This window comes from Podarcis liolepis (genome assembly GCF_965112155.1).
Source record: "Podarcis liolepis genome assembly, chromosome: W".
NCBI classification, from domain to species: domain Eukaryota; kingdom Metazoa; phylum Chordata; class Lepidosauria; order Squamata; family Lacertidae; genus Podarcis; species Podarcis liolepis.
In genome coordinates, this window is record NC_139568.1 from 37,112,332 (window position 1) to 37,135,616 (window position 23,285).

Here is a 23,285-nt window from a genome sequence, read left to right on the forward strand (position 1 = left end):
TGCATATACATCTATTCACTCTTCAAACAATGCATTTCCATTGAATTTGGCTTCAAAAACAACAACACATCAGGCTGGAAATATATAACGTTTTAAACCAATGTGTTTTTCCTCTTAAAAAAAGAAAATATATTACTTGGAAAGAAGCCCATATTGCACTAATTCCCAAACAAGACACGGACATAAGGCAGGTGAAAAATTATAGGCCAATCTCGCTCCTAAATAATGATTACAAATTATTTGCCAGTATATTGGCCAATAGACTTAAAAATGTATTTGGAGAGGAGATTGGAAAGAACCAAACTGGATTTCTAACTGGTAGACAGATGAAGGACAATGTTAGAAATATAATTGATATGTCGGGCGCCGGGGCATTTTTCTGACGGCTTGTTGCGCTGAGCGGGGCTGCAGCCGTCGGGGCGGCCGCCTACGGGGCTCACGATTTCCGTCGCAGCGACCGAGATGACGACTTGAAAGAGCTCTACGAGATGGCCAACAAATACCACTTCCTCCACAGCCTGGCCCTCCTGGCTGTGCCCCACTGCCGCTATCCCATGATGGCCGGCAGCATCCTGTCTCTGGGCATGGGGATGTTCTCTGGCGCCCTGTATTACCACGCCGTGACAGGGGACCCGATCCTGACCAAGGCAGCCCCGTATGGTGGTTCCCTCCTCATCCTCGGCTGGATCGCCATGGCCCCTTGACACCCCGTTCTCTCCCCATGTGGCCCCCATCTCCCAACGCCAGGGCAGCCAGCCCCGCCCCTCCCTCCTCCCTTAGGCTAGCCAGAAGGGAGCCCTAGGAGAGGAGAGATTTCCAAATGTCAGAGTGGGATCCCTTGAGGTCTTTAGCCCACCCCGAATGCGTCTCTATCCTGCATCTTGGAATTCCCCGAATGCCGAATCCCTTTTTAAAAAGCCAAGATCCTTCCCCTCCCCCCAAAAAATTGCAACCAGATTTGAGTTTGCGATGGAGGCTTCGAAATGCAATGTCTGATCGGTGCTTTTCAATTGCTGTTTTTTAACTTAATAAATGATGAGAGTGATTTCACTTTTTAAAAAACCCACGCACCTTTTTTTCCTTTGAATAAATTTATTCCGTGGGGGGGGGGGGGGAGAGAAAGGAATATAATTGATATAATGGAATATCTGGACTCCAGGAGAGACAAACAAGCCGCCCCAATGTTTCTGGATGCTGAAAAAAAAAATTGATAATGTGTCTTGGCATTTTATGAAAAGAAATTTAGAATTTATGGATATCGGTGAAAAACGTTTAAATGGTATTCGGGCTATTTATTCGGAACAATATGCTAAATTGATAGTTAATAATAACTTCACAGACAAAATTGAGATAACAAAGGGAACCAGACAGGGGTGCCCGCTATCGCCATTGTTATTTATAACAATACTAGAGGTCCTGTTGAGGAAAATAGAAGCAACAAAAGAAATAAAGGGGATTGGTGTAGGCTCAAAAGAATATAAGTATATATAAGAATGAAATTATCAATGATGGGTAGATTCTCAACTATCAAAATGAACGTGTTCCTGAGACTGCTGTTTTGATTTCAGACAATTCCGGTTATCAGTGGAACAAAACAATTTAATGTATGGCAAAGAAGATTGTCTAAATTTATCTAGCAGGTTAAAAAGCCAAGAATTGAGTATAAAATATTGACAGATGCAAAAGAAAGAGGCGGTTTTTCCCTGCCAGATCTAAAAATTTACCACGAGGCGGCGTGTTTTTGTTGGTTGAGAGAATGGATAAGGTAAAAGGTAAAGGTACCCCTGCCCATACGGGCCAGTCTTGACAGACTCTAGGGTTGTGCGCTCATCTCACTCTAGAGGCCGGGAGCCAGCGCTGTCCGCAGACACTTCCGGGTCACGTGGCCAGCGTGACGAAGCTGCTCTGGTGAACCACCAGAGCAGCACACGGAAACGCTGTTTACCTTCCCGCTGTAAAGCGGTACCTATTTATCTACTTGCACTTAAGGGTGCTTTCGAACTGCTAGGTGGGCAGGAGCTGGGACCGAACGACGGGAGCTCACCCCGCCGCGGGGATTCGAACCGCCGACCATGCGATCGGCAAGTCCTAGGCACTGAGGTTTTACCCACAGCGCCACCCAGGATAACCTTAGATAATTCAGATATATTGGATTTGGAGGGATTTGACAACAGATTCGCGTGGCACGCCTACCTGTGGTCAGAATGGTCAGAATGCACAGAGGGTTTTTGAACCATACTATTAGAAAATCATTGTATGAGGTGTGGAGCAGACATAAAACATTATTGGAATGCAAAACTCCGAGGTGGCTCTCACCTCTGGAGGCTTTTGCAGTCAAAAAAATAAATAAATATGGGAACTGAATGGGCGACATACAAAGACTTGCTGATGGAAGTGATAATAAAACAAAGTTAAAGACATTCGAAGAACTAAGAGGAAAGGTAACCGATTGTTACAAGATGTGTTTAGAGAGGATAATAAAAGAAACGGATTTGGAAGTAGCAAATCTAAATTGGAGACAGAATTGCTGGGTAGTAAAATGAAAATACTGTCGGAAATGTATCAGTTACTACTGGAGTGGCACACAAAGGATGAAGAGGTAAAAAGTGTTCTGATTAGGTGGGCCCAGGATTTAGGGCACAATATTGATTTTAAAAGGTGGAGAAAACTGTGGACCGAAACAATTAAATTCACAGCATGTGTGTCACTCAAAGAAAATATATTTAAGATGATGTATCGATGGTATATTAGACATGCCAAACTTGCTAAGATGTATAGAAATCAAGACAAAAATTGGTGGAAGTGTAAGGAGAAGGAGGGGAACTTCCTCCATCTGTGGTGGACTTGTTCTAAAGTGAAAGCCTTCTGGGACATAATATACGAGTTAAAAAAGGTTTTGAAATATAATTTTAATAAAAAACCAGAGGCATTTCTATTAGGCTTAATTGGTGAGGAAATACATAAAAGTGATGTAAACATGTTTATGTATGCCACAATGGCTGCAAGGACACTTCTGGCTCAGAAATGGAAGCAGCAGGAACTTCCAACACTGGAAGACTGGCAGCTCAAGATGATGGAGTTCAAAGACATAATCCGGAATCAGCGTGACGAACTGTTTCCAAAGGACTGGAACACATTTCTGAAAGAAAATTGTAAACATTTGAAAACGTTTGTAGGCTTGAATTGAAATGTTTTGTAATGTAACTATAAGGAACTGATTTACCGATAATAAGGTGAAATATTATAATTTGACAAAGGGTAAATAAGTGCTTATAGAAATGCGAAGAATATGGAAAGTTATGTGGAAGTCAGAAAGAGGTCGATGCTCTTATATATTAAGTCATAGAATTATGTAACAAAATGTGAATATGATTTAATGGAAAACTCAACAAAAATTACTTTAAAAACATAAAAAGGGAAAATATATTAGGAGTGGCTTTTCTTTTAATAAGTTAATAAATGAACTACTTCATTGGCACAGCATCCGAATGAGGTGTAGTGGTTGTATAGTTCTTGATACCTTTTGTTTCATAGTTATATTTGGGTTGCTGCTTAAAAAAATGGTTAGCTTTTTGTATCATAAAGATCACAAAACTGATTCCTAATATACAACTGAAAGCAGAAATGGGGCACTTTTCCCTTTTGCTTTGCTGCAGATATGCATGCTATTTTACCATAGCTCACAGAATGGCATGATGGCACCTTTTTACTACATATGTGAATTATTAAAAAAAACCTGCTACTCGTTGAAATTGTGTCTGGTCAATATATTTCAGCTTCATGTTTTGTTACGCGTTTAATATTTTTTCTATTTTTTAAAAAGTGCCAGAATTCACAAACACTTCCCTTGTTCTCTAATGGTGCCCACCTGAGAGGTGCTGGATCTGTTCGAGCAAGTTCCAGCTGAGAAAAAGCCCTGGTTCTAACTTGCCTAAGTGGGGAAAGTTGGCATTGCGTGGACAGGCGGAGTCCCCAGATCCTGCACGGTCCCCCCGTCATGTGGAATAACGACTCAAGACAACGTGCTATGGGATTAAATTGGCCACAACTTTATTAAATTTCAAATGTGGGTAGACCTTGGCTCAGGCATTGGGCGTTCTCCCTCCCCGGTCCCCAGCCGGGGACCTAGGGAGCATCAGGGTTATCCAGTGTGTGTGTGGGGGGGGGATGGGCCGGCTCTGGAGAACATATGTTCAAGCAGAGATGGCCGCCCCCGTAACGCCGCCGCCGCAGGAGAGAGCAATGACGACCTTTCGGTGTACGGCCAAAGCCTCCCTTCAGAAAACCCCTTTAACGGGGAACCCTGGTATTGCCGCCGCAAGAGGAAGATGGACAAAAGGATTCCGCCCAAGGCCTGATACCGCCAAAGTTGTGACGTTTTGCTACGGGAAAGGCGAAACCTGCCAATGCAGGGAAATTCCTTTCCGGCCCTTTAACAGCGACCTTAACGTAGCAGCGCCCGCATACCTGTGAAGAAAAGTTAACCTGCAAAATAAGACATTAACTGAGGGTGGGTAGGGTGGGAGAAGCTCTGGAGCCAAGTGAGGATTCCTAGGTAAGATCCTCCCTCTATTGTGTGGGCAGGTAATCCCTCCCCTACCTGGCCTGGTCTCCTTGGCAACGCTTCCCCCAGGTGGGATTGGACAACTGACTGAGGTAGGCGGAGACCTCCAGGTATCCCACCTGAGGGAAGGAAAAGCCAAGCCTATGCTGTTGGGGCCGCTCCAGATCTAGGGGCTGCACGCGTCCCCGCAAAGGGCGCCCCCCGTTTTAAGCGGGGAGCGGTCATTACTACAGTGAGTGAACAGATGCAAGAAGCAGCATCCTTTGGCCAAAGAGCACCAATGCCAGGGAAATTGAAGAGAGTCAGGGCAAACTTAGTCGCCTGACAGCATGAGTGAAACTAACTCTGCAGACAGGCATATAGGACTGGGGAGTGTGCTAGGAACTAAGAAATACAAAACACAACCTTTTTTGTGCTTAGGAAATATGCGCAAAAATCAACGGTAGCTCCTCTGGTGAATTTCCTGAATTAAAATCTCTTTCTGTCTCTTTTAAATTCTTTCCAAACCCATCTCCTATTTGGGAGTGAGCCTGGATCATTAATGTTCCAGGTAATGAGAGGCCTTGGTGAGTGCGTTAAAGGAAGATTGGGACTTGTATCATATAATGATATCATATAACATTGGACAACATTACTTTTTACCAATATGAAATTCCGTGCAACATACCATCCGCTTGGCCAGAAAAGTCAACAAATGTGTCATTGGCACAGCGTCCAATCGGAAGTGAGGGCGGTGGAGGCGTCTGGTCTTTCTGCTTCTCTTTGGTCTTAAGAAGCGGCCATGGATAGCGACCCAATTCTTATTCTCTTGCTTTTTGAATCTTGAAAAATATGTACATTAGGGGGGAAAGTATCAATTTCTTTTCTGAAATTTCAAACCGCTGCTGCTGCTGTTGCCCAGGACTGACCTGCTGATAGCCTGAAGGGCCCTGCCCTGCTTCTCTTTACCTGGGTTGTGGTGGGGCCTGACAGGCTCAGTAAAGGACTGCTGCTCGACAACTCTGACCCCCCCCTCATTCATCATTCCTGTATACTTCTACCCCTGTACAATCAACAATCTTCCTCAAGACAATTTCATCCTCTTTATATTAATTTGGGGTCAGTCAAGCAAATCTTTCAAACATCACCACCACCATCTAATTGGGGTTTGTGTGACCCCAGCATCAGACTGGTAAAGCAGTTTCTACTTAAATAAAAGTAAAATTATCACACAATATCTTGAAAGGGAAAGGTACCTGCATCCTGTTCAGATCCAAATAATAAAGCTGCATATGGTGTCATACAAAGGACCCCAAATCAAAAGGTTAGTTAAAGAGCCATTGAGAGGCGGGAGACAAACCATATAGAGAGTCTTGCTGTTTGCATTATTAGCTGCTTGTGTGCTTGTTCATGGCAGTCATGTTTTCAAGATGCTCTTCAATCTGACAGATAGAAACGTTATTTTAAAAACAAATTTAAAAGGTGGGCATTTGATCCATTTTCACTATGAAGTCTCCCAATTTTTGCCTTCAACCACCCTCTAAAATTGAAACGCTCTCAACAGCTTCACTAAGAGTTGACATCCTTGTGTGTGACATCTCGTTACACTGGCAGTTTCTTGAACATCCAGCAAGAATAGAAAAGAACTCAGCTTATGTTGACACAAAACAGCATGATGAATTGTGACACACACACACACACACACACTATGTATTATTTTTCCCTGTGGTGGAATAATTACAATTCTTCTACCTGCACCAGGAATGGAGAATCTTTGGTCCTCTGGAGGCCAGTCCCCATCATCCTTGACCACTGGCCATGCTGCCTAGGGAAGATTGGGGATATTGTTAATACATGCTTTCTATGCAAAGTTCCTGTTTAATGGCTAAAATTTGCCAGTTTTCAAGAATTCCACAGCAGGAAAGTTAGCAAGGAAGGGAGCAAACTAATATATTTCTCCTTAAACAAGAAAACATTAAAATAAAAAGGAGTACTCATTAGCATGGCACGGTACAGAGCCAACAATATTCCCATTATTGCTTATTATTACTATTACCAAGACTCTTTTCAAAAATAGATTAGAGGTTTGGAAGAAACTCAGCTGACAAAGGAATTGTGAGAAGCAGAAAACTCCATCATTGTACCCATTATTTGCTTTAAAGGAAAGCTAAGCACCTCTAAGTAATCATCAGGTATACTTTATTCATCCGCACTAACTATATATGAAGCATCCAAGTATGAAACTAAGGCATTAATAATGGAAAAACTAACTCTAAGAGAATGGTTTTCAGGACTTTTTTTTGCCTCAGCCCAAATTTGCCTAAGTCTGCAGCCCAACAAATTCTCAGGATCGTTTTACAAACATTTACCTTTACTGCACACTGTTTATGGTTTCTTGCTCCATCCCTTCCCACTGTAGCCCTCACAGGAGAGGATCCTCTCGGTGTTTATTGTGGGCTTTATCCTGCTGCATGGGTCCTCCTACCACCTCAAGAGAGCTCAGCTTTCACAGTGGCAGAAGTGGCTCTTTTCAGGTGTAGCCTATCAGAAGGCAGAAGAGGCGCATTTCCCAGATACACTCAGTAGAGGACCAGACCTCCTTGGACAGAGACCTTTTCCATGGCACAGGAGCGTCCTGGATAAAGCCTATTTGCACAGACATCTTTAACGCCTGCTTGGCCTTGTCCGTTAATAGCGCAGTTTACTTTGCTACTGTTTACTTTGCTAAGGAAGCCTCCTACTTGAAGAACTATGCCAAGGAAGCCAACGACAAACTGTTTGGTGTTGATGGGTCACTATTGGAGAGGTAGCTCAAAGCTTAGGTGGTGTACCCCCAGATTTTTGAAGAACAATTCAGTGGTGCATCCCGGGGTATCAGCCCACGTGTAGTTCAGATTCTGCAGTTTGATTGCACCCACGTGGCAGAAAATGCACCGTGCTCTGTGTCAGAGCTGGCCCACACCTCCTTGCAGGCATGTCTTAAGCTTTAAGACCATGGGCCTCCAACCATTTGGGCCATATGACCAAGTAAGGCAACTGTCCAACTGCAGCAGCCCCATTTCCTTTGTAAAAGACGATGAGGAAACAAAAAGGTGAAGAAATAAGAAAGCACAGATTTTTGAAGAACAATTCAGTGGTGCATCCCGGGGTATCAGCCCATGTGTAGTTCAGAATCTGCAGTTTGATTGCACCCAAATGGCAAAAAATGCAGAGTGCTCTGTCTCGGAGCTGGAAAATCAATAAAAAATTTTGAAACCCCCCCAGAAACATTGAAAATCTCATTTTCTTTAGGAAAACAAGGAGAACAGGGGATTAACCTCATGCTCTGAAAAGGCTGCAAAACAAAGATCATGCATAAATTGTGCCTAAGGAAGGTTCTAAACAGCTGAGGGGTGTAGGTTGGTCCTGCTGCTAGTACCCTTCTGGCTTTTAAGAGCCGCAAAACTGCCGCAACAACCGCAACAAACGAGGGTTGTTTAAAAGATAGGGAATATAGAATGCAAAATGGTTGACAATTCAGACTGCCTGCTCTGGTCCAGTCCTGTACTGACAGTACCTTCCCAGAGTATGATATTGTGATGTTTCCTTTGGAGGTCTTTAAGCAGAGGCTTGACAACCATATGTCAGGAGTGCTCTGATGGTGTTTCCTGCTTGGCAGGGGGTTGGACTCGATGGCCCTTCTGGTCTCTTCCAACTCTATGATTCTATGATTCTATGATCTCAGCCGTTCAAACAGTGGCTTGGGTGGGTGGCACCAGTCGCAGATAAAGTGCCTTTGCCCGTGCAAGTGGGAGTTGGCCCCCTTCACACCTTTTGGACTTGGGAGCTTTCAGTGTGTTAAAAGGTCATTGTCCGCCTAGTCATAGGAGGCGATAGCAGTGGGGCAGCTACAAGAATTCTTGGAAAACACAGATGATTTAAATCCATGCCCATCTGGGTTCAATCCTGGCCGAAGAACTGAGTCAGTCTTGGTCGCCCTGATGGATGACCTTTGCAGACAGCTGCCTATGAAAATCTAAGGGTTATGAGAATCGGAGGCAGTGTATCTTTACTTAGTTGCTTCCATTTTAAGGGGGGAAGAGAAGCATGCATGTGTGAAAAACAATGTTGTCCAATGAAATTTGATATTGTGTCACACCAGGCCCACAGATGTTTGAAGAAAAATTCAGTGGTGCATCCCACGGTATCAGCCCATGTCCCCCTAGACGGCATGAACACAACATGGGGTGTGCTGAAATCGCATGACCCCAGGGAATTTTGAGGGGGACCCTTCAACATTTTGGGGGCCCTCAGACCATGTCCCAATAGACATGGGAATTATGAGGGGGACCCTTCAACATTTTGGGGGCCCTCAGCCCATGTCCCCCTAGACGGCATGAGTACAACATGGGGTGTGCTGAAATTGCATGACCCTAGAGAATTTTGAGGGGGACCCTTCAACATTTTGGGGGCCCTCAGCCCATGTCCCCCTAGACGGCATGAGTACAACATGGGGTGTGCTGAAATTGCATGACCCCAGGTAATTTTGGGGGGGCGCTTCAACATTTTGGGACCCCTCAGCCCATGTCCCCCTAGACGGCATGAGCACAACATGGGGTGTGCTGAAATTGCATGACCCCAGGGAATTTTGTGGGGGCGCTTCAACATTTTGGGACCCCTCAGCCAATGCCCCCCTAGATGGCACAAGAACACCATGTGGTGTGCTGAAATTGCATGACATGACCCTAGGGAATTTTGAGGGGGACCCTTCAACATTTTGGGGGCCCTCAGCCCATGTCCCCTTAGATGGCATGTGCTGACATCACACCGCTCCAGGGCATTTTGAGGGGGGCACCCCCTTGAAAATTTGGAGTCCTTGGCCTCCCCATCCTGTATATGTCACAAGCACACCATGGGGGTGTGCTGACATTGTGTGATCCCAGGGAATTTTGAGGGGGCCCACGCCTATTGAAAATTTTGGGAGTACCTTGACCCCCTAGATATCTCAAGCACACCATAGGGAGTGTTAAAGTCTCACTGTCCCAGGGAATTTTGAAGGGGCCCACCCCTTCTTTAAAATTTTGGGGGTCCTCAGTCCTTTGCCACTATAGGCTGTGCAGTCATGCCACAGGGTGTGCTGATGTCAGGCCTCTGGATTTCCCTCTTGCATAGATGCTGTATTGGGTCCCTGGACAGCAGGTGGAGGATATCTGCAGGATTAGGAGCAACTGAGGAAAGACACAGTTGTTGAAAATTAGGCTTCGGGGTACTTATAGAGGAGAAGGAAGGGGTGAGGCATACAGAACTTGGCTGGGAGTGGGATTTGTGGGGCTGGGGCTGCAGCAAGAAACTGCTAGGGTGTTTTCCTTGGGGGAACAGTTTGCGATAGAACACTGGGGAAAGAGTTTGTGGTGTAAAAATCCTTTTTAAAAAAAGTTTGTATTTATTGATTGATACTTGTTCTAAGACAGACAGAAATAATATTCATTATAAATATATATTTTATAATATACTGAGTTAAAACAGCTACTTAAGCTAAGAAAGAGCAGAAAGAAAGTCAGAAGGAAGAAAATACAAGGAAAAGAGAAAACAAAAGTAGAAGACAAAAGGAAAGAAAGAAAACAACTAAAGGGAGAGACTAGAATAAAAGGACTTCTGGGTTTCAGTAGCTACGTATGATACTGGTTTATAGAAAATAGAATGTTAAAGAGAGTATTTTTTTTCAATCTTCAAATTCAGATACTGCAAGTTCATTTTGTCTTTCACACAAAAGGTCCATAGGAAACTTCCAATCCTTAACAAATGCTAGTAACGATTTTTCTCTAATTAAACATGTTAGCTTAGCCATCTAAGGCAATGTGGGGTGAAACTCCTGTGGTTGTAGATATTTTTATTTTATTTTTTGCAGCAAGGGAAGGGCTGGGAGCAAGGTCATTGAGGCTTTTCCCAGTCCATGAAATTCAGAAGCATTATAAACAAACATTACAATTCAACTTTAGCTTAAACACATTCCTACTTTCATCTCGGGTTTCCCCCACCTTAAAAAAGAAAGAAAAAAAGCTTTCAGACTACCCAAAAAGGATTAGCAATGAGATTGTAAACTTGAGGACGGGAACTATCTTTTTTGTTTGTGTGTGGGGAAAATTATTTACTTAGACATAATATTTGTACCTACTTAACATTTGGTTTATCAGTTTTCCTACTACATAAAAACCAACTATTAATACAACTTTTATAGTAGCAAAAAGCAAAGGCAGCTTTGCATAGCCTATTGTGTTTAGGCGTTATTCAAGCTTAAGCTTTAGGCCCGGACCAAAAATTTCAAAGCCAATGTTTCCAAAAGATTGTGCTGCTTTAATATTAAGTGTGAAAACATTTAAACAATCGTCACTTACAGTTCCCATAGTTGTTTGCTAATAGTAATGGAGAATCTGTGACTCTTTTGGATGCTATTGGGACTCTAGCTGGAAGAGAAGCTGGAAAAGGAATAGCTGGGGAAAGACACAGCTGTTGATAATGAGGCTTCAGCGTTCTTAGAGGAGAAAGGGGCGAGGCAGAAAGGCTTTTGATTTTCTTTCACCCATAGAAAGACACATCATTTTTGTTTAAGGTTTTTGGCATAATTTTGGCCACAACTTTATTAACATACATGATTGTTAGTGATTGCTTAGGCATTGGTTAAGACTATCTGCCGTCGTCCCCCCCGCCCCCCGCCTGGGGACAGAACTTACTTCCGGATTCCACCGAAAGCCAGTAAGGGAAAACAATATTGGGGAGAAATGGAGCTGAGCGACAGGCCCTCACTTCTCCCCGCATGCTCCCTAGGGCTTGCCGGTCCTAGCCCCATTCCAGGGATTCGGACAAAAACATGGCAAGCCCCTGGGTTCCTTTAACGGAATTCCCTTTCCGCAGCAGCGTTGGAGGGGCAGGCCCAGCCAATCCTTGCCCCTCTTCCAACCAATTTGATAACCAATGCCTAACCACAACTTACAAGTTGTGACGATTTGCAGTAGGCAAAAAACAAATCAGCCAGATGGACAAAATTCCTACCAGTCCCCTGCCACAACAGCAGATGACCCCATGACAGGCATAGCAAGGTCAACGCAGAAAACCCTTAAATTTAGGGCGGGCGGGCGGGCGGGTGTTCTGATGCACGCAGCAAAGAGAAAGTGTCCAAGCTGCGTGCACAGAATATAAAGCATTAGATCCCTCCCACCAAATTGCAACACATAAATTGCCCCAGCAACTCAACCACAACTAATCATTGCCACAGGCCAACTTTCCAATCCTGCCTGGCAACCAAGGGGGGGGGTGGCCTGATAGACCCCACCGCAACCAGCGCTCTCCATTAAGGAGAACACTCTTTGTCACATGAAAGTGGTGGGGCGTGGGTGAGAAGGCAAAACCTGTTTACATCCCAGGGGAAAGAAATGACTTGGGTATCAATCACCCATTTTCTGACTTCCTTCTACACTTGACCAGATGTACCCTCTTCGGCTGTGTCTGTCTTTCCAACCAGGGAAATGTTAATGCAATTTGGACTGTAAACAGAGTCAGGTACAGCTGTCCCCATGATCATAGCTGGAAGAAAATTACATCTGTGTCCACAGAAATGCCTGCCAGTGTTTCAGTTCATGCTTACATGCCCACATGTGATTTCAACTGAAGTCCGCTTATGTGCTAGGGAAATCAAGCAGGCAAACATTTGGCAGCAACTCGCCATGCACTCGTAATGTACAGTACTTCCAGTCTGTAGGATGGTTCAATTAAGAGAGATGTGATGTTTCGTTTCTCTGTGCCAAGTAACTGCAGCATCACAAGCAAGTTCCCCAGAGGTTGCAAAACTTGACACAAAGATTCCATAAGCCCCTCTGCTTCTCAAAAGGCTAAACTGTGCTCTCGCCTCTTTTTTTTGCTCATTGTTAGTGCCCTCGCGTATGCATCTTGCTTTGTTGGGTTGCCAGGCTCCATAGAATCATAGAGTTGGAATAGACCACAAGGGCCATCGAGTCCAACCCCCTGCCAAGCAGGAAACACCATCAGAGCACTCCTGACATATGGTTGTCAAGCCTCTGCTTAAAGACCTCCAAAGAAGGAGACTCCACCACACTCCTTGGCAGCAAATTCCACTGTCGAACAGCTCTTACTGTCAGGAAGTTCTTCCTAATTGTTATGGTAAAATCTGGGTGCGAGGCTGCTCTGCCACCCAGCTCGGCGGACTAAGTCCGCGGGTCCCTGCGGAGGAAAATGAGCTCAGCCGGAGACAGGAGCAAACTGCAGAAGATCCAAGTTTATTGCGCAACAGGTTCAAGGCGAGATTGAACAGCGAGAAAGGGGTGACATGAACTTTTGAAACTTCCCTCCATGTCCCAGCATACAGTGCAAAATACATCCCAGTTACATCATGAATACATTAAGAAGAGGTTGGGTTACACAGAATTAACATATGGAGGAGGGAGGGGGGAATATGCAGAGCTGGAGATATGCGCAGATAAGCACATCCTGAGTACCGGTGATGAGAAGACAATGGTCCATGTATGCATAGCCTGCCACCTGGCATTGCCCGGAGGAAAGGCTTGGCAGAGTGATTTGACAGGATTAGGGTCTGGACACCTTGCTTGAGGGATTATGGAGGACAGGGGAGGTGTCATGGAGTCCTAGAGAAATTGAGCAAATTGGCACATTGATTTTCTATGCATTTTATAGATTTTAGTCCCTTTTGACATTGACAATTGGAAATAAATGGATATATTGTAGCGAAGAAGAAGGTGAAGAAGACACCCTTCCGTATCATAATGTTTAGGTGGAATCTTCTTTCTTGTAGTTTGGATCCATTGCTCCGTGTCCGCTTCTCTGGAGCAGCAGAAAACAACCTTTCTCCCTCCTCTATGTGACATCCTTTTATATATTTGAACATGGCTATCATATCACCCCTTAACCTCCTCTTCTCCAGGCTAAACATGCCCAGCTCCCTTAGTCGTTCCTCCTAAGGCATCGTTTCCAGGCCTTTGACCATTTTGGTTGCCCTCCTCTGGACACGTTCCAGTTTGTCAGTGTCCTTCTTGAACTGTGGTGCCCAGAACTGGACACAGTACTCCAGGTGAGGTCTGACCAGAGCAGAATACAGTGGCACTATTACTTCCCTTGATCTAGATGCTATACTCCTATTGATGCAGCCCAGAATTGCATTGGCTTTTTTAGCTGCCGCGTCACACTGTTGGCTCATGTCAAGTTGGTGGTCAACCAAGACTCCTAGATCCTTTTCACATGTACTGCTCTCAAGCCAGGTGTCCCCCATCTTGAATTTGTGCCTCTCATTTTTTTTGCCCAAGTGCAATACTTGACATTTCTCCCTGTTAAAGTTCATCTTGTTTGTTTTGGCCCAGTTCTCTAATCTGTCAAGGTCGTTTTGAAGTGTGATCCTGTCCTCTGGGGTGTTAGCCACCCCTCCCAGTTTGGTGTCATCTGCAAATTTGATCAGGATGCCCTTGAGTCCATCATCCAAGTCGTTGATAAAGATGTTGAATAAGACCGGGCCCAAGACAGAACCCTGTGGAGTTATTAACATTCCAAATTCTCCTTCATCTTTCACTCACTGGCCCATCTGTGTGGTCAAATTCCTCAATGTGACCTAGATGTGTTCATCCACATCTGTCGTAAGTCCCGCTCAGGTACCTACGCCCGGCGCCAAATGAATTGTTTGGTCCCATAGGCTGCATTAAGATGGGGTGAAAAACTAAGGCTTTTGCTCTAGTTTGAGTTGCCAATCATTCTGGTTCCTTCCTCTTGGTTAAAAGTTGTTTATTTGTTTGGAAACCTGTTATGATACCCTGCAGAATGCAAATGGATTAAATCAAATTTCCCCCCTCCCCTCTCCTCCATCTTCGCCTCCCCTGCCAGGCGTGGCCATTCACATTTGTCGCATGTCCCTCGTGGCTAACAGGGCCCTTGGCCTCCCACGGCTGCTGGTGACAGTCATTTGTGGCCACAGCAACAGCCTGGTGGTGGGGGATGGCGGTCCCCTCAATACTGGGGGGACTGAGCACCCTTCCTAGAAATATTGAGGGGGCTAAAGCCCTGGGTGTCTACGAGGTCTGCCCTGCCTTGTACCTGCAGTCAGTCATTCCGGCCAACAAGTCCTCAGTAGAGAATCAGCTCTGCTGGGATCATTAGAATTCTGCAAATAGCAGGGGCATCAGTGCCTTGGTACTTCATCCTCTGTTGGGTTCCTCATCGTCTTTTACAAAGGAAATGGGGCTGCTGCAGTTGGACAGTTGCCTTATTTGGTCATATGGCACAAATGGTTGGAGGCCCATGGTCTTAAAGCTTAAGACATGCCTGCAAGGAGGTGTGGGCCAGCTCTGACACAGAGCACTCTGCACCCAAATGGCAGGAAATGCAATCAAACTTCTGAATCTGAACTACACACAGGCTAACACCAGGCAGGCCCCAGAAGAAGGATCTTTCTTGTATCTTTTTGTTTACAAGGGGTCCTTGCACAAGCTATTTCCGATGCTCCTCTGACCCGGAAGTGACCGGAAATAGCATGTGTGCACGCATATGGGCAAGCACTACCCCGCACTCTGGCCTGCTGTGCGATCGGCACTGGAGACACTGGACCGAGGCACAGTAAGTTTGCTGACCCCTGTCCTAGACCAGTCACAGGGGAGTGGCAGGTTTGCCACCATCTTTTTACTTGAATTGTGGCCAATCCAAACAGGCCAAGTTAACAGGCCTTTAGACCCGATAAACGTTGTCTGTACCTGAGCCCAGGCTCCACAGTTGGTTGCAGAAAAACCCTCCTTATTCCCCCCCCCCATTTAATGATGCTGTGTGTTTATGTAAGCTAACATTGTCCTTCTAGGGCACTGCATTCCTTGGCTTTGTTGTGGTCCAATAATGGTTGCCATTTTCAGAGCCAGGAAGGAATTTTCCTCCAAACAGATTGACCCCGTTTGGAGGTTTTGTCTTCACCATAGCAATAGTCATAACATTGGTGGATAAGGCATTGAAGGCGCATGTGATATGATGAGAGAAGCCCATTGAAATATACTCAGAGTCGCAAAGTGATTTCATGCTCTTTATTCAGCTCATAGTGGTGAGGAGGAATGAATGAAAGTCCCCTCAAAGTATCTGCTTTATATACATTATTTACACAATGGGCTGCACATGATTGGTTAATTCTGGAATTCTACTGTAAGCCAATCAGGTTGTGGATTCACTTATCTCTGGAGCATGATTGGGTGCTTCCTGCCAACCAATCATACTGCTGCATTGTTCTTGGACCAATCAGACTGCTGCATTCTGAATCCTATTGTTCTAGGGCCAATCAGACTGCTGCAATTTGGATCCTATTGTTCTAGGACCAATCAGACTGCTGCAGTTTGGATCCTATTCAACTCAGTACATAACACCCATCCTTAAGTTGCACTGGTTAAACTGCTTGAAATCCACATTGTAGATGTGATCTTGCAAAGAGAAGGCATGGTTCCACATGCCCTGCTCAAAAGCTGCAATGAGTGAAAAAGGCTCTTCATACTCCATCCATTTCCTTCCAGTAAGCCTACCATTGTTGACAAAGGAATCGGGGGTGCTGCAGTTGGACAGTTGCCTTGCTTGGTCAGATGGCCCAAATGGTTGGAGCACCATGGTATTTAAGGCATGCCTGCAAGGAGGTGTGGCCAGCTCTGACACAGAGCACTCTGCACTCAAATGGCAGGAAATGCAATCAAACTTCCGAATCTGAACTACACACAGGCTAACACCAGGCAGGCCCCAGAAGAAGGATCTTTCTTGAATCTTTTACTTTAAAACATATTAAAAGGACACTAAAACATGGGCATTAAAACTCTGGGCGGCTTCCAACAAAATCTTAAAATACAATAGTTCGTCAAACATTAAAAGCTTCCCTAAATTTAATGTTTTCCCTGGCTGGTTTGTTGCATTGAATTTGATTCAGAGCAATGGGCCTGTTGGGACATATTATCAGATAACATTGGACAACATTGCTTTTCACATATTTCTGTTCCCTCATTAAAATGGAAGCAAAGAACTAAAGGACTCCTGGATGGTTAAGTCTAATAAAATTTGACTATGTTTCTAATAAAATTTGACTTCGATTTCTTGTCCACGAAGAACACTGGGCTCCCCCCTGCCGCCTTGGATTCCCTGATGAATCCTCTCTTTAGATTTTTCTCGATAAAGTCCTTCAGGTCCTTGATCTCTCGCTCCGACATGGAATAGAGCTTGCCCACCGGCAGCGTGGCCCCCGGGATCCGGTTGATCTGGCAATCGTACGGTCGATGCGGTGGCAACGTGTCAGCCTCCCTCTCGCTGAACACCTCCTGTAGGTCCCGATAATACGGAGGAATTTCGGTCGTCCCTGCTTTGCATGCTGCTGCCATCCCGGCCTCCAACCGTCGAGGTAGCTCTAGGCCCAGGCAGTTCTCCATGCAGTGCGCCGACCCAAAAATCAGTGACCGTTGATGCCAGGAGACCACCGGATCGTGCAAGGCCAACCAGCTCATGCCCAGTATGATAGGCGGACCCGCCAACGTGGCCACGTGAAAGGCGATGACCTCGGAGTGGGTAGACACCCGCATCCTCATGGGAGGCGTTTGATGGGTCACTTCACCTCCCAACAGTTCTCTCCCATCAATTGTAGTGACTTGCAGCGGAAAATCCAAAGGCCTCAGGTTCAGTTGGTGCTGCTCTGCAAACTCCTTGAAGAAGAAGAAGAGGAGTTTGGATTTGATATCCCGCCTTTCACTCCCCTTCAGGAGTCTCAAAGTGGCTAACAATCTCCTTTCCCTTCCTCCCCCACAACAAACACTCTGTGAGGTGAGTGGGGCTGGCCCAAGGTCACCCAGCAGCTGCATGTGGAGGAGCGGAGACGCGAACCCGGTTCCCCAGATTACGTGACCACTACACCACACTGGCTCTCCAAAAATGACGCCGAAGCTCCGGAATCAACCAAAGCCAACTCCTCCACCGCGTGGCCATTCGGGAGCTCTAGGACCACCTTCAACATTATGCTTGCTTTGGGGTGTCCGAGCCGAGGACTTTCGCTGTTGCTCCCGCCTGGCTGTTTTTTGTTTTTTTTAAAATATATATATATATTATTAGAGTTTTCCAAATTATAACAAGAAAAATGAAAAAGAAAAAAGAAAATACAAAAAAGAAAAACATACAAAATAAAAACAGTTAAAAACACATTAATTTTCATAACATATCTTCCGTACACTTATTTTCCCAGACCTCCTCATACCTCCCTTTTTTGTATTCCAGTTCAATTTGTTAGTTCAGCAAATCCTTACCATCAAGTTTTTACCCTATTCTAATCTTTCATTACATTACCTTACTCTATTCTCCTCATTGTCCTATAAAAACCTTAACCTAAATCTTATTTTTATTTTATTTTTTTATAATATTTTATTAGGTTTTATCAATAGAAAAGTTTAGAAAAATACAAAAACCAAAAAGATACAAAATTACAAAATGCAAAAATACAAACATTAAACACAAAGAAATAAAAAGAAAAAACACATATAAAAGAAAAACAAAAATTCCCTCTTTCTTAATTTCTCATCTTTAGTTAACTTATTTTCCTGACTTCCTCACGTCTCCCATTTTTGTATCCTTTTTAAAGATTGGTTCAGCAAATTCATGTCCTATTAGTTAATCTATTATTAATCCCATCTTACATTTTACCTTGTTGCTAGAACCCCTTCAATTCATTTCAATGTCATCAGCATTCAAAAATTTTACAATATTTCTGCAAATAAGTTTTAAATTTCCTCCAATCTTCTTCCTCCAACTCTTCTCCCTGGTCTCGGATTCTGCCAGTCATTTCCGCCATCTCCATATAGTCTATTAGTTGCATCTGCCATTCTTCCAAGGTGGGTAGGTCTTGTGTCTTCCAATGCTTTGCGATGAGAATTCTTGCTGCTGCTGTAGCATACATAAAAAAAGTTCTATCCTTCTTTAACACCGATTGGCCAACTATGCCCAGGAGAAAGGCCTCTGGTTTCTTCGGGAAAGTATATTTAAATACCTTTTTCAGTTCATTATATATCATTTCCCAGAAAGCCTTAATCCTTGGGCACGTCCACCAAAGGTGAAAAAATGTACCTTCAATTTCTTTACATTTCCAACATTTGTTATCGGGCAAGTAATATATTTTTGCAAGCTTGACTGGAGTCATGTACCACCTGTACATCATTTTCATAATATTCTCTCTTAGGGCATTACATGCCGTGAATTTCATCCCGGTGGTCCACAACTTCTCCCAGTCAGCAAACATAATGTTATATCCTATATCTTGTGCCCATTTTATCATTGCAGATTTTACCGCTTCTTCCTCAGTATTCCATTTCAACAGCAGATTATACATTCTTGATAGTATCTTAGCATTGGGTTCTAACAATTCTGTTTCTAACTTTGATTTTTCCACCTGGAAACCAATTTTTTTATCCAAGTTATAAACCTCTCTTATTTGAAAGTAATGTAACCAGTCTCGCACCTTCTCTTTAAGTTTGTCATAGCTCTGCAATTTCAGTTTGTCACCTTCCTGTTCTAAAATTTCCCAATATTTTGGCCATTTAGCCTCCATGTTGAGTTTTTTCAAAGCTTTCGCTTCCATAGGTGATAGCCACCTTGGGGTTTTACTCTCCAGAAAATCTTTGTACCTTGTCCAGACATTAAACAATGCTTTCCTGACAATATGGTTTTTAAATGCCTTATGTGCTTTTACCTTGCCATACCATAAATATGCATGCCACCCAAATATGTTATCATACCCTTCAAGATCCAAAACATCTGTATTCTCAAGAAGTAGCCATTCCTTCAGCCAGCAAAAGGCTGCTGACTCATAATAAAGTTTAAAGTCTAGCAGGGCAAACCCCCCTCTGTCTTTGGCATCAGTAAGGATCTTAAATTTTATTCTGGGCTTTTTGCCCTGCCAGACAAATCTAGATATATCTCTTTGCCACTTCTTGAAACAGTCCATCTTATCAATAATTTGCAATGATTGAAATAAAAATAACATTCTCGGCAATACATTCATCTTAATAACAGCAATTCTACCCAGCAAGGAAAGCTTCAGATTCGTCCAAATTTCTAGATCTTTTTTCACCTCTGACCAGCATTTCTCATAGTTGTCTTTAAATAGGTTCACATTCTTGGATGTCATATTCACCCCCAGGTATTTTACTAATGTTAAGTCTGTCTCTTTCTGAAACCTCTCTTTCTCTACCGGCGTCATTTTTTTCTCCAAAACCTTAGTTTTCAATTTGTTCAATTTAAAGCCTGCCACTTGACCAAAATCCTGGATTACTTCTAGGGCCCTCTTAGTGCTGGATATCGGCTCCTGTAATGTCATAACGAGATCATCTGCAAAAGCTTTAAGTTTGTATTGTTTAACTCCGACCTGAATACCTTGAATCAAATGGTCCCTTCTAATCATGTTTAGCAAAACCTCCAGGACCGAAATGAAAAGCAATGCGGAAATTGGGCAACCTTGTCGTGTCCCTTTCTCTATTTCAAACTCTTCTGTAACCACATTGTTTACTATCAATTTAGCTTTTTGTTCAGAATATATCGCACCTATACCATTTTCAAAGTTTTGTCCAACCCCCATCCCCTGAAGATTTTTCTTCATAAAACTCCAGGAAATGTTGTCAAAGGCTTTCTCCGCATCTACGAAAATCAAGACTGCTTTTGTGTTAATGTTCACCTGCAGCTTTTCCAGAATGTTAATTATATTCCTCGTATTGTCCGATAGATGTCTTCCAGGGAGAAAGCCGGCCTGGTCTTTATGTATCACCTCTGCCAAAACTTTTTTCAGTCTTCTAGCCAATATATCTGCAAAGATTTTATAATCCACGTTAAGTAGGGATATGGGGCGATAGTTCTTAAGTTGTGTCTTTTCAGACTCAGTTTTCGGTATAAGTGTGATATAAGCTTCTTTCCACGTCTCCGGCGCCTTTTCCCCCTCCATAATTTCATTGCAAACCTCCTTTAATGGTTGAATTAAATAGTCTTTCAAAGTTCTGTAATACTTGGATGTTAATCCATCAGGCCCTGGAGATTTGCCCAGTTGCATATTCTGAATTGCGCCTTCCACCTCTTGTTCAGTTATTTTGTAATTCAATAATACTTTGTTTTCTTGAGAAATTTTTTGTAATCCATTAGTTTTCAGAAATTGATCAATTTCCGACTCAATCTGCGGCCCTTGTGTATAGAGTTGTTTAAAATATCTCTGGAAGCAGCTTCTAATCTCCTGTGGATTCTGAATATTCTTTCCATCCACTTCAAGATTGGTAACCGTGTTTAGTTTTTGTCTCTTCTTCAGCTGCCATGCTAACAGCTTCCCACATTTATTAGCTGATTCGAAGGTCTTTTGTCTCATCTGTTTAACTTTCCATTCAATGTCCTGATTTATCATTTTCATATATTGTACTTGATATGACTTAATTTCTCCCAAAATCTCTTGTGATTTTGGTTTAGCTCTAAGTTTTTTCTCTCCTTCTCTTCTTTTCTCCAAAATCTTCTCTTTTTTCTCATTTTGGGTTCTCCTTTTTATTGCATTTTGCTGAATCAAAAACCCTCTCATTACGGCTTTGCTTGCGTCCCAGATTGTTCTTTTCTCCACTGTGGTCTTCAGATTTATCTCAAAATAGTCTTTTATAATTTTTTGGGCCTTCTTGGTGATTTCTGGATCTCTAAACAAGGCGTCGTTCATCCTCCATCTGAAGGAACCAGTCAATGTGGGTTTCATTTCCATTTTCACAGGATTATGGTCGGAGCAAGTTTTTGGGCAGATTTCCACTTTTCGGATCTTAGGAGCCATTCCTCTGGTTATCCAGATTTGGTCAATCCTTGTCCAAGTCTTCTGGGCTTCAGAAAAGAATGTCCCCTCTCTACCTAGGGGGTTCTTAGTTCTCCAGATGTCAATTAAGTCCATATTGTCTGTCATTTCAAAAAAAGTTTTCGGTAGTCTTCCGTCTTTTGTCACCACTTGTCTTTCTGACTTATCCATATTTGTCGATACCACTCCATTCATATCTCCAAACCTAATGATGTTAAAGTCCAACAATGTCTCATGCAGTTTCTTATAAAAGTCTGATTTCCCCTCATTTGGTGCATATATCCCTACTATCAAGAATTTCTCACCTTGAAATTGTATTTCAATAGCCACAAATCTTCCTTGGTCATCTTTAAAGACAAATTTAGGTGATAAACTTTCTCTTGCGTAAATCACCACTCCTCTCTTTTTAACTTTGTCTGATGAAATAAATTCTTGTCCTAATCTTTTGTTAATTAATACTTTCCTGTGTGTTCTAGTCACATGGGTTTCTTGCAAACATATCAAGTCCAATTTTTCCTTTTTCAATAGATGAAAGATTCTTTTCCTCTTATCGGGGGAGTTCAAACCTCGAATGTTCCAACTTAGTACCTGCAGAGACATTGTATGGTTATTCTGCTTCTCCTCCGACTGCTCCCAGTGCTTGTTCTTGGTCTGTGGGTGGTATCACTTCTGGTTTGTCCAGTCCCAGTGGTAGCTTTGCTAGGTCCAAAACTCCTGGTTTTAATTTTGGTTCTTTTCCCTCTGCCTCTTTTTGTAGATCTTCCTCGTGATCCTTCAGGAATCTCACTTTATCCTCCTCTGATCTTATCTTCACCTTTTTCCCTCTGTAAGTAAAAGACAGCCCCTGGGGAAATTCCCACCTGAAGATGACACTGTTTCTTCTTAACAAGTTCACCAGGTCTCCGTAGTTGGCTCTGAGGTCCAATAGATATTTTGGGATATCTTTAAAAATTTCTATCCTTGAATCCTCTATTTCCAATGATTTCTGGTAATGTAGGCCCAGTATTTTGTCCCTCTCTTCTTTAGATCTGAGTGTAATCAAACAATCTCTTACCTTGTTCTTTCTTCCCCCTTTATTCCCTTTGCCAAGTCTGAAGGCTGTCACTATCTTGAAATCTTTCTCTGGATCAAGGCCCCAGAATTCTTCAAATTCCTGTGTAAGAAAGTCACTCAGCTTGCCTTCTTCCAATTCCGGTACCGCCCTGATCCTTAAATTAGCCTGTTTATCTCTCAATTCGATTAAGGACAGTTGTGCCTTATGGTCTTCTAATTGTTTATTAATTGGCTGTAATTTTCCTTCTACCGCCAGCACCTTTTCTTTAGCTTTGTCGGCAATTTTCCTTGTCAATTTAGATTCCTGCAACAATCGATCAATGGCCTGAGTATTGGAGCTGATAGTTGTAGTATTTAAGTCAATTTTAGCTGACAATTTTTCCAAAGCTCCAAATATTTTGTCTAATGATGCATTTAGTGTCTCTTCAGAGCCCGTACTTTTTGCTCCAGGCTGCCCAGTATCTTCTTTTTCTAGGACAGGAGGCACTACTATTGATTGTCTTCGTTGCTGCAGTCTAGTTTTTATCCTTGAAGGCTGGGGTTTCTCCTGATCCATTACTTTATCTTTAGAATTCAAGGGCACTCACACAGTCAAATTTCTTTTCTGGTGAGAAAGTTTCCAGGCCAGCTGTAATGGAAAATCCCCAGCTATATCCCAGGCCTCCTCTAGGGGAGCACCTTGGCAACAATGTTACTTTCAGGGCAACTTTTTTCCAAAAGCAGTCCTGCCCTTTTTAACTTTCACTTTTTCAATAAAAGGCAACAGTTACAAAGAGTCCTTTCCAGTTCAAATGCAGAGTGTTCACAAACAGTTACAAATGTTTATAAACGGTGCAACACTTT

At 43.3% G+C, this 23,285-nt stretch overlaps 1 pseudogene across 1 annotated transcript; it reads left to right on the forward strand.

The window, feature by feature from the left end:
- The first annotated feature begins 356 nt into the window (after positions 1-356).
- LOC310697790 (transmembrane protein 256 homolog) lies at positions 357-936 on the forward strand (annotated as a pseudogene). The gene has a single exon. The product of its transcript is annotated as a transmembrane protein 256 homolog (transcript).
- The last annotated feature ends 22,349 nt before the right edge of the window (positions 937-23,285 follow it).